The 15,048-nt window shown below is 44.2% G+C and overlaps 1 protein-coding gene across 2 annotated transcripts in view; it reads right to left on the bottom strand.

Annotated features, from left to right (window-relative positions):
• The window catches only part of FAM13C (family with sequence similarity 13 member C), an 866,698-nt gene that overhangs the window by 129,098 nt on the left and 722,552 nt on the right, over positions 1-15,048 (bottom strand). The gene's annotated exons all lie outside the window — the stretch shown is intronic.

Here is a 15,048-nt window from a genome sequence, read left to right as displayed (position 1 = left end):
GTTTATTTACTTGTCGATATTGTACATTTCATATCGATTCAGTGTCTCAAAGCATGTCCATAAAGATAAATCCTTCTTAACAAATCTCCTGATGCATTTCGGACATCGTTGTGCCCTTCGTCAGGGAAAACATCTACAAAATAAATAAATGAGGCGAGGATGACGTGAGGAAAACCACTTGTGAATAAAACAAATAATCACCAGAGTGTGCATCCTCGAAAGAGTTGTAATGCGAAGTGAATGAAAACCATGCCGATATCAAGAGAATAACAAGGAAAGCCACAACGAGAATCATGCTCCCGTTAACGAATAGGATGACAAAGAAAATTCAAACGAGGAGCGTGCTCTTATCAACAAAGAGTTCAACGGAATGAAAGTTCATGTGATAAATTGTGCAAGTGTGCTCGAATTATAAAATGGTGATCAACCGCTGTGTGGTTAACATAGGTCGGTTTTGCTAAAGTGAGGGAGAAGTTAGCTGAGAATAAGCTGAAGGTTAAGTGGAAATTGAATGATCACAAAGAGAAAACGCGATGTCCTTTGCACCCGTTTATAAGTAAGTCAGTTACATTCACGAGTTTGGTGTACCGTGCGGCTTCATTTACCCGTAACTCTTCAGCTAATTCTCAGCTAACTTGTACCTTGCAGTGTTGCAATATACACTGTTTATTCAATATTCACTCAATTATTCTAAAATTGTGTCCCTTTTCTGTTCTGGGACTCCCACATGGTTTCAATATTTTGGTGTAGAAGCAATTCACCCTGTCCAAAAAATCAAATTGCATTTGTGTAATTTGTACACGAAGTAGTTTAAAATAACTCAGAATGTAGATCATTAATTTCTCATTCAATTGTTTACGCTTTTTCTAGTCACATCCCGAGTGTAGAACAGGAGGAATATATCCACAGAAACAGGTCTGGAAGCAGGTAAAACGTGGGCATGAGCCATGTAAATCTAGGAGGAACAAGTTTCAGAAGACAAATTACCAGTGAGATCTAGTAATTCCAGGCAGGTTAATTCCAGCTCCCATGTACTGTGCAACTTGTGATTCGCCCCTGAGTATCAGACCTTCCTTCAACTATCTGCTCCATCACTTATCAGCATGATAACAACAGTTCTAAAGTTCCCCTAATTAAACTTGTTTTTTCCATTCACATAATTCGATGATATAGATGCCCAAAAAATAAAAAATAAGGATAGAAGGCATGCAAATTTGCCTCTACTCTCACACTCTCTGCAGTGCTGTATGCTTAGGCACAGCAATATTTGTTGCGCCATGTTTGAAGACTATCTTTGAACCTCACGTGCCACAACACCACACTGTCCCTAGAGGTTAAACTATTTTCAACGCCTGATCAACAATGCCTTCAGATGCCGTCCTTGTTGCTTAAAGGGAGATGTAATTAAAAAATAAAAGCTGACATTCTGTAAATGGCACTGGGGAGAGAATGCTCACCATAATGATAACAGTCCACATAAAGATGGTGGAAGACGTCCCTTGAGGATAGCGTCCCCTTTGTAAATAGATACCCTACACTGCTACTGGGAGTCAGTGTTCAACCATTGGTTGACTACCACAAATGAGGATGCAAACCATTGACACATGGCACTGCAAATTGCCCCTTAACTCTACCCCCACCTCCCGAGCGCGAAGTGTCCTTGGCAAGTCAGAAAAATATTTCCTACTCACAAAGTATCATTATTACAGAGCGACTTACCCGTATGGAGTCGCAAAGCCAGCAGTTTTGCAAATTGTAGGCTTTGCAAACACAAAAAGGCTTTGCACCTCGTGCCTCTTGCTTCAAGAAATCTGTATGTTTTCAGGATGCATGATGCCACAAAAAATGTTCGCATTAGCTTTTCAATCAAGTCTCTGCTTACTGAACATGGGAATCAAACAGCCACCGCCTGGGCCTGTGTACAATACACGAGGATGTGTGTTTTTGGTCTAATAAATATAAGATTTGCCTCCAGAGGTGGAGCCATAGGAAAGCACTACTGTAGTGTGGAGAATTGTTGCCTAGTTCCATCTTCTCATTAGAAAGAGTACATGTGACCAATGCGTCTAATATTCACACTAGCCTCTAGCTGTGGTGTAAAATCAATACTGGGCTTTAAATTAGCTACACGTATCTTCTCTGAAAGTATCATCTTTGTTGTGTTTCACTTTCAGGCAACATGCCTTCATCGCCTACTTCTGGAATGAGTTAAGAAGGCCTGGAGAGCCCTTCAAAGTACAGAGCAGCTTTTTGTGAAGTGAGTGGGGGAAGGACTCATGAGTGCCTGTCTCAGTGTACTTTATATTTGTTTGCTATTGATTCATCTTCAAGATCCTCTTTGTGGTTGTGACTGAGGAGGTGGTTCACGGATGCTCGACTAATTCGGGTGCAAATAAGAAGTTATTCTTTGGGAACAGTTACGGCTATTGTGGTGGAAAGATGTTAGGTAAATGGTGATGCCTAAAAACCAATGTATACGAGTATAGTGGATCTACAGCATAAATGGGGTGCCTAGAAGGTCCCACCATGTCAGAAGCCCACATTTCGCTATTCACATCAGCTGTGCTAGTGATACTGCTGCTCATATTCCTATGTTCCTGCATGTGCACCGACACTCGCATGCAGCCGCTCTGTGCAAACACACATAATATGTATTTGTAAAAGCACACCTTGGCCACTGGTATCTTGACACTGAATAAAAGATGTTTATGGTTAACTAACTTAACAGAACTCATGTTATTGAACTCAGAAGGTTGAGAGGCTGACTGAAGCTGCTGAGATTCGTACACAGATTTCTGCTCACACAAAGGTGTGCTTGTACAGACACATTCCTGTTCACACGTACAGATACTCATGTTCACCGACACTCGATTGCACACATATAACATGTATCTGCAAAAGCACACATTTACCCCAACTCACTTGTTCTCATTTTATCGACCTCAGAAGCTTAAAAGGCTGAATGAAGCTTCTCAGATTCAAACACAGATTTCTACACACACATAGTCATGTCCACGCACACAAGGACTCACTCGTACATACACACCCATGTACACACATACACAATATGTCCATATACACTTGTGCACACACACTCATGATCACATTGTAATGATCACAAACTCAGGTGCACATTCACAGTGTAAAAGTGGGATAAAAGATAGCCCGGGCTCCAAAATAAAAGAGGCCCTCCATTATTGAATTAGACAGCTCAAAAGGGGGCAATGTTTCGCAAATTGGGGAAATTTTGAACTATTAAAAACACATTGTTTGTGTTCTGCATGGTATAGAAGACTGTGTGACTTTGAGCTTGCTGCAGGCAATGTTGGCTTTAATATCAGGGAAAACAACAGTAACAACCACTCCAACAGATCATTAAACCGGCCTACAAACAGTCGAAAACCTGGACACATAACGAACTGTCAGACCAGCCCATCGGGCACTGCTTGGTTGTCCTATAAGCCAGTCCGACCTGCACACTCATCTGCACACACACACAAATTCATGTGTGCATACTCGCATATACACCCACAAGCAAGTCACAAGCACAAATGCACAATCATACACACACATATCATGCGTCCAAATGTTCACATAGGCAGATGCCCACACTCGTGCAAACACAAACATGCATGCACACTTACACTAACTCACATTCACATACATAACATTTTTTTTACTTATTGTAGCAGATATGCCTTTTCTGTGGGAAGAGAGCAGCAGCCCCACCAACATCCCCAGGCACCAACAGAAAAGCCATGCACCCCACTGCTTGAAAGCAGCAGGGCAGTAGAGGATGCTGACGATCAGACTGAATACAGGAAGAACAGAGCAGGATGAATGACTCCTTAGGTCGGACTCAGACAAGTCTGCCTGTTTTATTCTATCTGCCCGAGTAAAGCTACTTTCGTGAGAGAGGGCATCCTATCAAGCACATATGTTTTGTCTGTGAATCCTACATTTTGAGGTGAATTACATGGGGTAAATGTGACAAGTGCCTGCCTGCCTGCCCATGCACTGACAGTGCCCTGCCCTGAGCCCTTTGCCCTATTCTCCCTGCCAGTCAGCCATCTGGGGCATGTTACCCGACTGACAGTAAATATTGGGGTGGGTGTTCCACCCCACATACCCCCCCCCCCATGAAGCCACGCCCCTGCATTTCAGATGCCTGTGTGTCTAACCTAGGGGTCACTGATCTGAATCTTAGTTGGTGCATGGGGAACAGTGACATGTACAAGTATATTCACTTACTGTCCCAGCATGCAACAGAAAGCACTGTGAAAATGCAAGTCAGCAGTTTAAAAAATAATTCCACACTTTATTAGATAGGCTAGTGCATCTTACAAACTGTATGGGCTACAAACAGTATAAGACAGGCTGCCGCCAAATGTGCAAAAAGACACGTGCTTTCAGAAATTATAATTTTAGTAACAGCCATCAGACTGTACGAGTGCAAACTTTTTTTGATGGATTACTATTAAAAGGATGCACTCCAGAACTGGTAACACCCTTATAGTAGCTCTCAAAAAAGGTACAACTTCGTCAGCCTGCAGGTTCAAATGATTCCATCAATTAAATCCTACACTGGCTCCCACACAGCCTTTAGGTTTGCTGAACAGCCAGTTGCGCACATATTTATTCCAGGAAGTCGCCAGGCAGCCTGGAGCGAAGGAGTGTTTCTTCTTGAGTGGTCTGTCCCTTCTTTCCCTTTACACTACAGGAGACCCTCTCCTTCCCATCCAGGCTGAGACATCTCTAGGTCGGCATCAACCATTCGGGAATAGAAGTTTTTTAAACAAAAAGTGTGGGGGCCGTTGTAAAATGTAAAAAAGCTTGGGAAGAGAGCTCACCGGCTTCGACCTCTACTCGAATGGTGTCTTTGAGTGCCCATTGACATCTCTCTACCAGTGTGAGTGTCTAGTAGGTGTTTAAAGTTTCAGGTCACATCTGTGAAAGCTGAAGATAAAAATCTATGTTGACATCATCAAGGCCACAAACCAGAGATACACTGGGGCTTTCGGTTTGAGGCTTTGAACCCTTGTGGGGCGATGTTTTTGGTGCTTAACCAGTTCGCAGGACATCTCAAAGACTCGGACATCTCGAAGAGTTTGTGTAGGTTGTACCTGTGAGGAATATCGACCCTTCCTCGCAGGAGCTCTGGCAGCAGACCAGGGAGATGAAGCCTTCTCCATATGGCCATGTTCTGAGCCAGCCTCCAACCATTTTTCATACACAGTGTTACCAACCAATTGGAAGGCGGCTAACAGCCCTGTGCAAGAGTTGGGTACACACCGTTCTGGAATCATTATGCATACGTTGAGCTTTTCCTTAGGTCATTTTTCCCTAAGGTTCTGAATTCAGTAGCTCGACGCTTGCTGTCCCTGCTTGCTGATGTGCCTCTCCATATGGATGCAACTGTTCCTTAGTCCTCACTGGTAAGTTGCTGCTAAGAATATTAGCACCCACTCCTTACTTGTCAATTCTGTATTGGTTTATATATTTATTTAACTTATGTTTAGCTTTATCAATGTGATTAGTTTATCGCTAGAGTTAATAAACCACATTTTTACCCTACTGTGCTATGAGGAATCACCATCATCCAGTAGGAATGCAGGGTGGACTTATGCTTGTTTTCATGGTGACCTCTGTTAAGTACCCGGATGGCAAATGTATCAGCGGGTCACATAGTGGCAAAAAGGACCTGGCACTGCAGGGCTCATGGTTGTAACTCCTGGTAACTTTTATGTATGTTAACAAGGAAGTACACAAAGTTTAACTATGTTTTCGACTGCACATTGACTAGGGTTAGTGAACTCTCTAAGGAGGCTTCTTTGTCATACTCCTCCTCTGGAACTCCATGTGCCATTACAGGGGCACCTTACTGATGTAAGGCTGAAGTCAATAACAAATCCAACCAGAGAGTCATACAATTTACTATGGAATAAGTAGCTAGCCAAACCCAGGGCCTCATTTACAAGGCCTTGTATTTATTTAGTGCAACCGCAAGTAGCATTTAGAACAAAGCTGTAGTACATAATGCTATTTAGACAGCCAGAACACAGAACAATAGGAGGATACAGTAGACCCACATAAATCGATCAGGGTATGAGTGGAAATGTAAATATGCTATAGTTTGGAGAGTAAAAAGAGCAAGGGCAAATAGGCGTAGTTGGCTACTGTTCACCAGACATGGCAATATAGTAACGTTTCATCCCCGTGAGCTTTCCATTTCCAAATTAATGATCAGTAGCAGATTTTTGTGAATGAGGATCATCGTAGAAAGACTATATGTACTGTGCTTGAATATGGGTTTCTTGATTGGGAATAATCTTACAATATTTTTTATGTATTCAAGTGTAGCTCTTGACTTGACAGTCAAACTGGAAATTCCACACTGTTCCCAAAGTGGTGTGGAGTGTAAAGTCCTTTTCCAGAACGGAGGCTGTAACAAAACCTTGTGGGAGTATTTTGTGAGAACTGGTAGGTTTTAGATACAGGCATGTCAAAAACAGAACAGACAGCGTGGCCAAACTACACGAGAAGGTGGCCAAACAACACGAGAACGGGACATAACATGATGATCAGCCAGAGGTGGCTTAGGTTGACCTAGTGGTTATCATCTACCTTCAAGGTAATGCTTTTCATTCTCAGGTGCATTGTCCCCACAAATGCGCTACCATGGTAACAGCCAATAGCCCCCATTCCCTGTAAATGAGTGCGGCTATCATGGGTAAAAACATCTGCAGGCACACGTAACGAGTCTGAAGGCAGGCATTCGTTTTTTTTTCTTCGCTTGCTCTGTGCTTGATTTGACTTTCCCCGACTCAGCTGCCATCTGTTCGATTATGGTGTGATCACGTGATGTGTCTGGATCCTGGACTTTTTAAATCACTGCCAATAAAGTATACACGTGTGACCTAGATAATTAACTGAAGTATGCAACATTGATCTCTGTGACAACTACATTCTGAGAAATTACAGTTTAATACACGTGTAACGTGTCGGGGCCCCAGCTAACTACGAGATCTGAGACAGCTTTAATAGCAAATGAAACGACAAAATCAATACTTTTGAGTACGTTTTCAGTTAGCTTTATAACAGGTTACTGAACTTTGCGGGCAGTGTATTCAATTAATGCGCCGTGAGAAAGTATCACGGGATAAAAGGGATTGATGCAATCAACCATTGAAGACATGGGATAGAAACACTAAGACTGGACATTTAATTCTCATTGAAAAAATACCACAATATTATTTAAGGGTAAGTGCTTTATACAATTTGCAGATGGTATGCTTAAATTAAATACAATAAAAAATTGACAAAAATATTTACATCAAAAATAAAATTCGGGTGGTACCATTCTTTCTTGAAAACATTGTCGGGGGAATACCAATTAAATCACATTGAAAATAATGTCAGTAATGTCACTGCTGGTCAGGGTACATATGAAATGCTCCACATATTGAGAAGTACCGACCAAGGTAGCAAATACTCAGAATGAACTTGACCATGTGAATTATGGAGGAGCGCCTTTTTGATGTACTTAGAGATGAGAAGGGGAGCCCTATCATGAGTCAGGTGGAGTGGTATTCCTGAAAGATAGGGGTAAGAGGGAAACCAGCCTACCATTTTCAAGTATGAATCGGTGTAGAAATGCTGGAGGAAACTGTACACAAAAAGGGCCAAGAATCGAGGAAAACATGGAGAATTGGACCAGGTAATTTAGGGTCCTGCATGTTGTTGCCAATTCCAGGCCTGGAAGCTCATAATGGCTAGTATCTGGGGTGGGTACGCCAGCTTTAATATTTATGTATGGCCGAGGTGTCTCCACCACCATAAGCAATGCATTTGGTTTGCTGGTTATGGTTTGCCTGACGTTTGTGTGGATATAGATTCTGCTCCTCAACACACCCTGCTTATTTCACTGTTTCGTCCGTTCTAATTCATAAATACACTTTAACTGTTGTCAGAGGTTTTTAACATATTTTGAGGTGTTATAAACAATGCAAACCATAATGTTGCTTTAACCTCTAGCCGTCCCCTGTACCCAACCCTGCATGGGTAGCCAACACTCCCAGCGCATGGCCTCAGACTGTATGAAGTGTCCTGACCTCTGTCCAAGACCTCTGCCCAAAACTCTGTGGGTGACCAACCCTGCTGTGCATGGCCATGTGAAGCTAGGTTGCCCACAGGGTTCCGACTTTCACTCCTTTGGACATGTATAGTGGGGTTGGCCCTAGAGCTTGGACAGCCTCATTGCCCAGCTTTCAGTAGGCGGCTAACACCCAAAAGACACTGCACTGGCCCATGCACAGCGATGTTCGCCGCAGGACCTGTCCTACAACAATTCTGCTGAAGGGTAACCTCTATTGGCATTGCCTTTGGCCATGTGCTGCGGGAATGGCGGTAGGCCCTGGTCTATGTCTAGCCTATATATCCATCTCTCAGTGGGCGGTCGACACCCAGTTATGCAAGGCCTTTGACTGTGCACAATGGGGGGTTTGCCAGAGGGTCTTGATGGAGGTTGGGCTTTGCTCTCACGTCACCCCATGCAGCCAACTTTCACATGTCGTCCATCCATAACTAGATCTCCCATCATTCACCTGTACAGGAAGTTATATCACTGAATTTCCCATCATCCATCTGAACAGGAAGTGACATTACTGGTTTTCCTGCTGTGCCTGTCCAAGACTGGACTGTACCCAGCACCAGGAACCCTGGTCCAATCACTAACCAGCGATATTCTGCGGTATTCCTTAGGCCACTAGAACCTGGATGATGTAGGAGTGTAGGATATGCTTACTATGGTTACCCCCACTTTTTGCTGTGTTTCACTGATTTATCGACTTTAGTCTGGCTGGGGCCCTGCTAACCAGGACCCCAGCCTAGCTGCTTCCTCTCCAAACTGATTGCATGTACATTATGTATACTCCAAATTGGTTACTGGGTTACCCTTGTGAGTCCCTAGTATATGGTACCTTAGGTACCAAGGGCATAGGTACCCCAGAGGCCTACCAGGGGCTGAAGCATGTATTATGCCACCCCTGGGAAGCCTTCCAAAATGACACCACAGGCCTGCTACTGCAGCCGGGTTCAGGTGGTGCTTGCACCCTTACTAAGATATAGTATACCTATGTCTACCTTTTAAAACGGACACAAATAAACCTATAAGTCACTCCTATGGCAGGCCTTGACAATCCTGAAGGCAGAGTGCTTGGTTTTGTGTGAGAGAGTGCCCTAGCATGAGCTGAGCCCCTCTGCAGCTTTCGGAATCCCTTCCTTATAGCTGTTCTGTGATACAGCCATACCATACACTCTTAAGTGCATTATAACCTCGCGGTTAATGCCAACTTTGGAATGGGTGCATCAAAACATGTGTTTGGTGTCAAACACTTTGGGATACTACCCCCCCTGCCAGTTCTGGCGGTGGGGGTAGCATTCCACCCTTCTAGAGGGAGAAGACATGTACACACTGGTCTAACCGGTAAAAGTTAAACAGAGCCCCAGTGATGGAGCAAGGTTTCACACGTAAAGTGACTTGCTTGTACTTAACCCTCTCGAAATAATATTAATGTACTAACTAACATGTTTTGTCTTATTAATAATTGCATTACACAACATATTAGACATCTAGGGGAAGCTTGTCTATGGGCTTTTACTAACTATAATCCGCTCGCATTAAAATGGCTGCAGCTACGCGGGATTTTCTATTGCGCATGCGTCTGTCATGCTCACGTGATATGCTTGGTGTAAAAACTTTTGCTTCTGCGCACTAGAACTAAGATGGCTGTTCTACGTCCTAACGTGCAAGAAGAAGCTTGCATCGCTGCTTTGCTAAGCTGTTTGTTTTTGCTTAATATCTAATGCAATAGTTTAAAATAAAATAATGGGAATAGAGTAGAAAGAAGTGGTATACAGTGCATTCATTTATTCTGTGTCTCTAAAACTGTTTCTTTTCTATTTTTACATGTTACGAATTTTAGGCCTAAATACTCTATTGAACTCCATCTTTGGAGAAACTGTGCCTGTGCGACAAAAGTCCTGAGCCACTGAAGCTGTAGCCTTGAACTCAAGCCAATTAGACATGGATGGCAAAAACTATGGGAAGAGTGAACTCCTTACCCTGCCAGAGGAAGCTGAATTGAATAAAATATTTTTTATATCTTATTGTTACATTTCACTACCGGGCGGAATAAAAGTACATTGGAAGATAAAGTTATGGGAGGGAACATTTTGAATTTATGATTGATAAGTTACCTCATCATAATATGGTGTGATGACTACCCCTCGTTCTTTGTCCAATAAAATTGTGGGATTCAGACATTTGCAACATTTGGGGGTGGTACATGACCTGAAAAATAGTATAACTAGGGTAGACTTAGCTAGTTGGTTTGTCAGACTTGTCCGAATAGTTGAACTGTCACTGACCCAACGCACTCAATAGGTGATCGGGAGCAGAGTTGCTGGCGGAGCACTTGGTCAGAAGATTCGATAACCCAATCGGGGTTCTGGGAAGGAGATCGATGACCCAATCGGGGTTCGACCGTTAGCTGCAGAGAGGGTTTACAACGCTGGCGTTTGAACTTTAGCTGTGGTGCTGGTCTTAGCCTGTGAAGGTCCTGTCCTGATCCAATTTGGCCTTTAACCTGTCCTGGTTCTGATAATGATCTGCACCTGTTCTTTCCTGCTGGCACCTGTACTTTGGGATTCTTATTCCTTGACTTAGTCTGTGGCCAGGGTTGGTCATCACACCATTCTAGGTAACTATGAAGTGTGGGTTTGTCATTGTATTGTTTTCCCTTTCCTTACCTACCCTTTTGTCTAAATGCTTATCGATATTTTCTCTCCAAATTATTTGCATATGTTCATGCATATGTTCATGTTTAAATCTGCATCATTCTAAATAGAATAAGAAATTAATTGAATTAATGTTTCCAAAACTCTCCAAAGGTTTTTCATAGATAAAAGAACTTAAACTTTTCCCGAGTCTGTGGCTATTCTATGAAATGCTGAATGTTATTTTTCTACCTATTTTCTTGCTAACTCCCTTGATCCTTTAGATCCATAGGTAACGGTGGCTTGGATTGGTAAGACAAAATGGTATAGATCCCGAATGGTAAAATCACAATTGATTGAGTGTAGGTTTACCTGTTTAATGTATATATAGATATATAGATATATGGGCCCAGGTGAGTATGTTGAGCAGGTGAGCCTGCGCTCTATCACCAGCATCACAAAATAGATGCTGCTGCCACAGACACGAGTCTGCCCTACTGCTGCTGGACGAAATTCTTGCAGGGGAGGCTTGGACAATAGGTTTCCTGTCCAGGGAGGTGTAACCACCTCTCCAGACAGGCTTTAGTGTATTGGGGCAAGGTGTCCCCACGCATTTCCCAGTTCAAACCGGTTGCTGGGGCACTCAGCCCCAGCTCTGGCGTGAAACTGGACAAAGGGGAAGGGGTATAACAACCCCCACCCCAGGTGCTCCCATAGGTGGGACCTTAGAGTTAGTCCATCCCCTAATCTTAGTATAATTATAGGAACCCAGTCCCTAGGACTTTAGATTACACTGGACGAGACTCTGAAACATATATCTTGAACCTTCAACATTCCATTTCGACTGGAAGACAGACGAAATCTCCCTTGGGGTCAAGGAGTGACTCCCCTGTTCAAACAGGCACCAAAGAAGCATCTTGCCAGTCTGCATTTTTGAGGCTTCCGCCGGATCTCGAAGAATCTGCGACACAGGTCATGGACTTCCAGACATCTCCGAGGCCAACACGAGTCCCCAGCAAAGCTGAGACATGTAGCCATCACGAGGGACGTGGGACCGGAACTCCTGGACTTCCAGCACATTTGCTAGTGCATCGACTTCCCGAGCTTTCCCGAAGTTGTGCATTGGGCTACTTGAAGTCCAAGTGTGAGCACCTTTTATATCTAAGATTGTGGGACTACACTCCACGAGTGTTCTGTGGGCCCGCTTTTGGAATTTCTGCTCGAGGCTCCTTCATGATCCATGGTCCGTTGACTGGTGGGTCCCCACAAAGGTAAATCCTTTGTTTCTTGGGCTTTCCTGGTTGCTACAGAAGTGCCCTTACTCCCCTCCAAAGGGAGAGTCCCTCAGACCTTGCTGGTCTGCCCCAAAGCCAATCTTTCTATTCTGCTTGGGTTGGGTTGCTGTTGCCAAGGCTTGTTGGGTCCAATCCTGATACCGATGCAGCAGCACTCGACATTCAACGTGGGACAGTTCGAATCCAGCTCCTGGTTGTCGTCGACACCTCCTGGACCTCGTGGCTGAAGAGTCAAGCTTCCCCTACATCACCTGAAATCACCGGACATTGGCTGGCATCTTCTTGTCGCCTTCCTGGTCACTGGCTGCTGGCTAGTGACCCAAACTCTGTCCCCTCTGCTTTCAGGTTCTTCAGATCTCTGATCCACCCTTGGATCCATCCGGACACTCTTCATCTGGTGGCCTGCAACACTTCTTTGCAGCTCTCCATAGGAAACGACGACGAAACCCGACACGAAAAGACACCTATGCACCTGGCAACCCTGGGTGAGGTAATACGAGTACTTTGGTGCTCCCATGGGTCTTGACTCTCGAAGTGTCCAGTACTGAAGGGGTTTGTTCCTACTACACTCCTAAGTGTCCTTATTCTTTAAACATCTCATCACGACTTTCTACATAGAAGTCAATGGTGATTCGCAGCTGTGTTTAGACACTGCACGTGTCCCCCGTGGGTCTCCTGCGTCCCTACCTTGGGGGGTTCCTGGTTACCCCAGCAGTTCTACAGGCCCTAGGCCTTGCTTCTATCTCTCTCGTGGTTCTTATATCACTTTCTTAGTATATGGTTTGTGAGGCCCCTAGGGCAAAACTTATACTCTGATAATTTACTGTGTGCTATTTAATTAATTGTATTTTACTTTTGCCTCTAGCCTCATAACGACACTAGAGGGGTGTGTTTAGAATAAATACATATACTTTATATATATACCTGTTGTGGTTCTCCTTTCATTTGATCATTCATGAGATTATAGACTGGTAAAACAAGCTGCTTTACATTCCTTCAAGAATTAGCCTGAAGGCTGCTCTCCACAGCTACCACTAGGATAGCTTTCTATAAAGGTTGTCTTAAACCTACCATCAATAAGGGTCGTTTGGACTGGTGCAAGGTGCCCACTAGAATAGTGGAAAGCATATACCAGGCCGACTTCTCACAGATGACATTCCCCCAACTGCTGCCACACCTCACACCACGGTTGGAGCTTTCACCTGCACCCACTGCTGGTACTCAAGCAGACACCCACCACACACATGCAAATACTAACAACACCCTCAGCACCCCAATCCAATACACAAGCTAGACAAGCACCAAGGTCTATAGCCCCACCAAACCCACACAGCAACAACCACTCACACGCATGCCTTTCAACGCATGATCACTCATCAAACACACATCTGAAATATGTGACCTGCTAAGCAGCAATTCACCCAACATCCTCTTCATCACAGAGATCTGTCTCAACCCATCATCAGCTCCTTACATCGCTATGTCAATCCCAGCAGCCTACAACTTCACTCGACTGAACCGCCCACACAAGTTAGGAGGAGGACTAGCTATCATCTACAAGGAATCCGTCAAATGCACAACATCCACAGAGAACGTCACTCCATTCATAAAACCGAAATGACACCTGCTCCACAGCACTCTTCGAAAGCTTGAGCTTGACCAAAATAGCAGAAGCAGACTGGCACAGTGTGCTCAGCATCGATCAACCTAGCCCTACAGGCTGCCTTGACAAAGACATCAACAACTTCAACAACTGGATAAAGAACTGGGTGGACTCCCTCAAATCATTACACTCAACAAGCATGATAGATCAAAATAGCAGGCCAACTGCTACACAGAAGACCTCAGTGATACCAAACAACATTGTAAACAGGTATAAAGGAAATGGAGAGCCAGCCATGATGCCACTGACAGAACTACCTACAAGGCTGCACTCAGATGCAATTATTAGCACATAAAAGACACCAAGAAAAAAACACTTGGGACTGCATTGAAGGAAGCACTAACAGCTTTAATGAGTTCTTCTCAATCGTCAAGGATTTCACCTTGCCCTCATCCACTGACAACAACATTGCTGGCTCCCAACAACTCTGCAACAACCTATCCAACTTCTTCTATGGCAAAATGGGAAACATCCATTGCAACCTCGCACACCAATCCAAACCCAGAGAACTTATGGCTAACCTACCCACAACCACCAACCAAGATGGTCCCCTGACCAAATGGGTCCATGTGGACCATCCACTCAGGGCCCCAATGAATCCATACCCACACCACATCTATAACCTGGGAAAATCACCAATCAGCACCACCCTGAACCACATCACAAACAACTCAATCACATCTGCCACTTTCCCGGATGAATGGATACTTGCAGGAATCAACGCCCTCCTCAAGAAGCCTCCATCCAACCAAAATCAACGGAGCAACTTCAGACCCATCTCCCTGCTCCCCTATCCAGCCAAAGTAATCCAGAAGACCAACAATAAGCATTTCAAAACCCACCTCAAACTTCACCATCTTTCTACCAACTCTCAATCAGGATTCAGAAAGAACACAGCAATGAAACAGCACTCCTCATGGCCCACAAACATTTGATCATTCTGGACTGAGGAGAAATAGCATCCCTCATCTTGCTTGACCTCTCTGCGGCCTTTGACACAGTCTCCCATAATACCCTCATCAGAAGACTCACAAGATAGGTATACATGGATCCGCTCATAAATGAATCTGTTCTCTCCTTGCCGGAAGAACTCTAAGGGCCAGGCTGCCACCCTTCACATCAGAGATCAAGAAACTGATATATGGAGTTCCACATAGATGGTCCTTCGGCCCCACCCTTTTCAACATATAAATGACACTGCTCGTCATCATCATCATCATCATCCAATCACAAGACGTTACCATCATATCCTACGCTGATGTCACAAAGTATCCTCTCCCTGACGGGCAAGACAACCACCGCCAGAGCCAACTT

Source organism: Lissotriton vulgaris, chromosome 5 (genome assembly GCF_964263255.1).
Source record: "Lissotriton vulgaris chromosome 5, aLisVul1.2, whole genome shotgun sequence".
Taxonomy (NCBI): domain Eukaryota; kingdom Metazoa; phylum Chordata; class Amphibia; order Caudata; family Salamandridae; genus Lissotriton; species Lissotriton vulgaris.
Note: the sequence above shows the minus strand (reverse complement) of the source record. Positions and strands in the feature narration are given on the sequence as shown.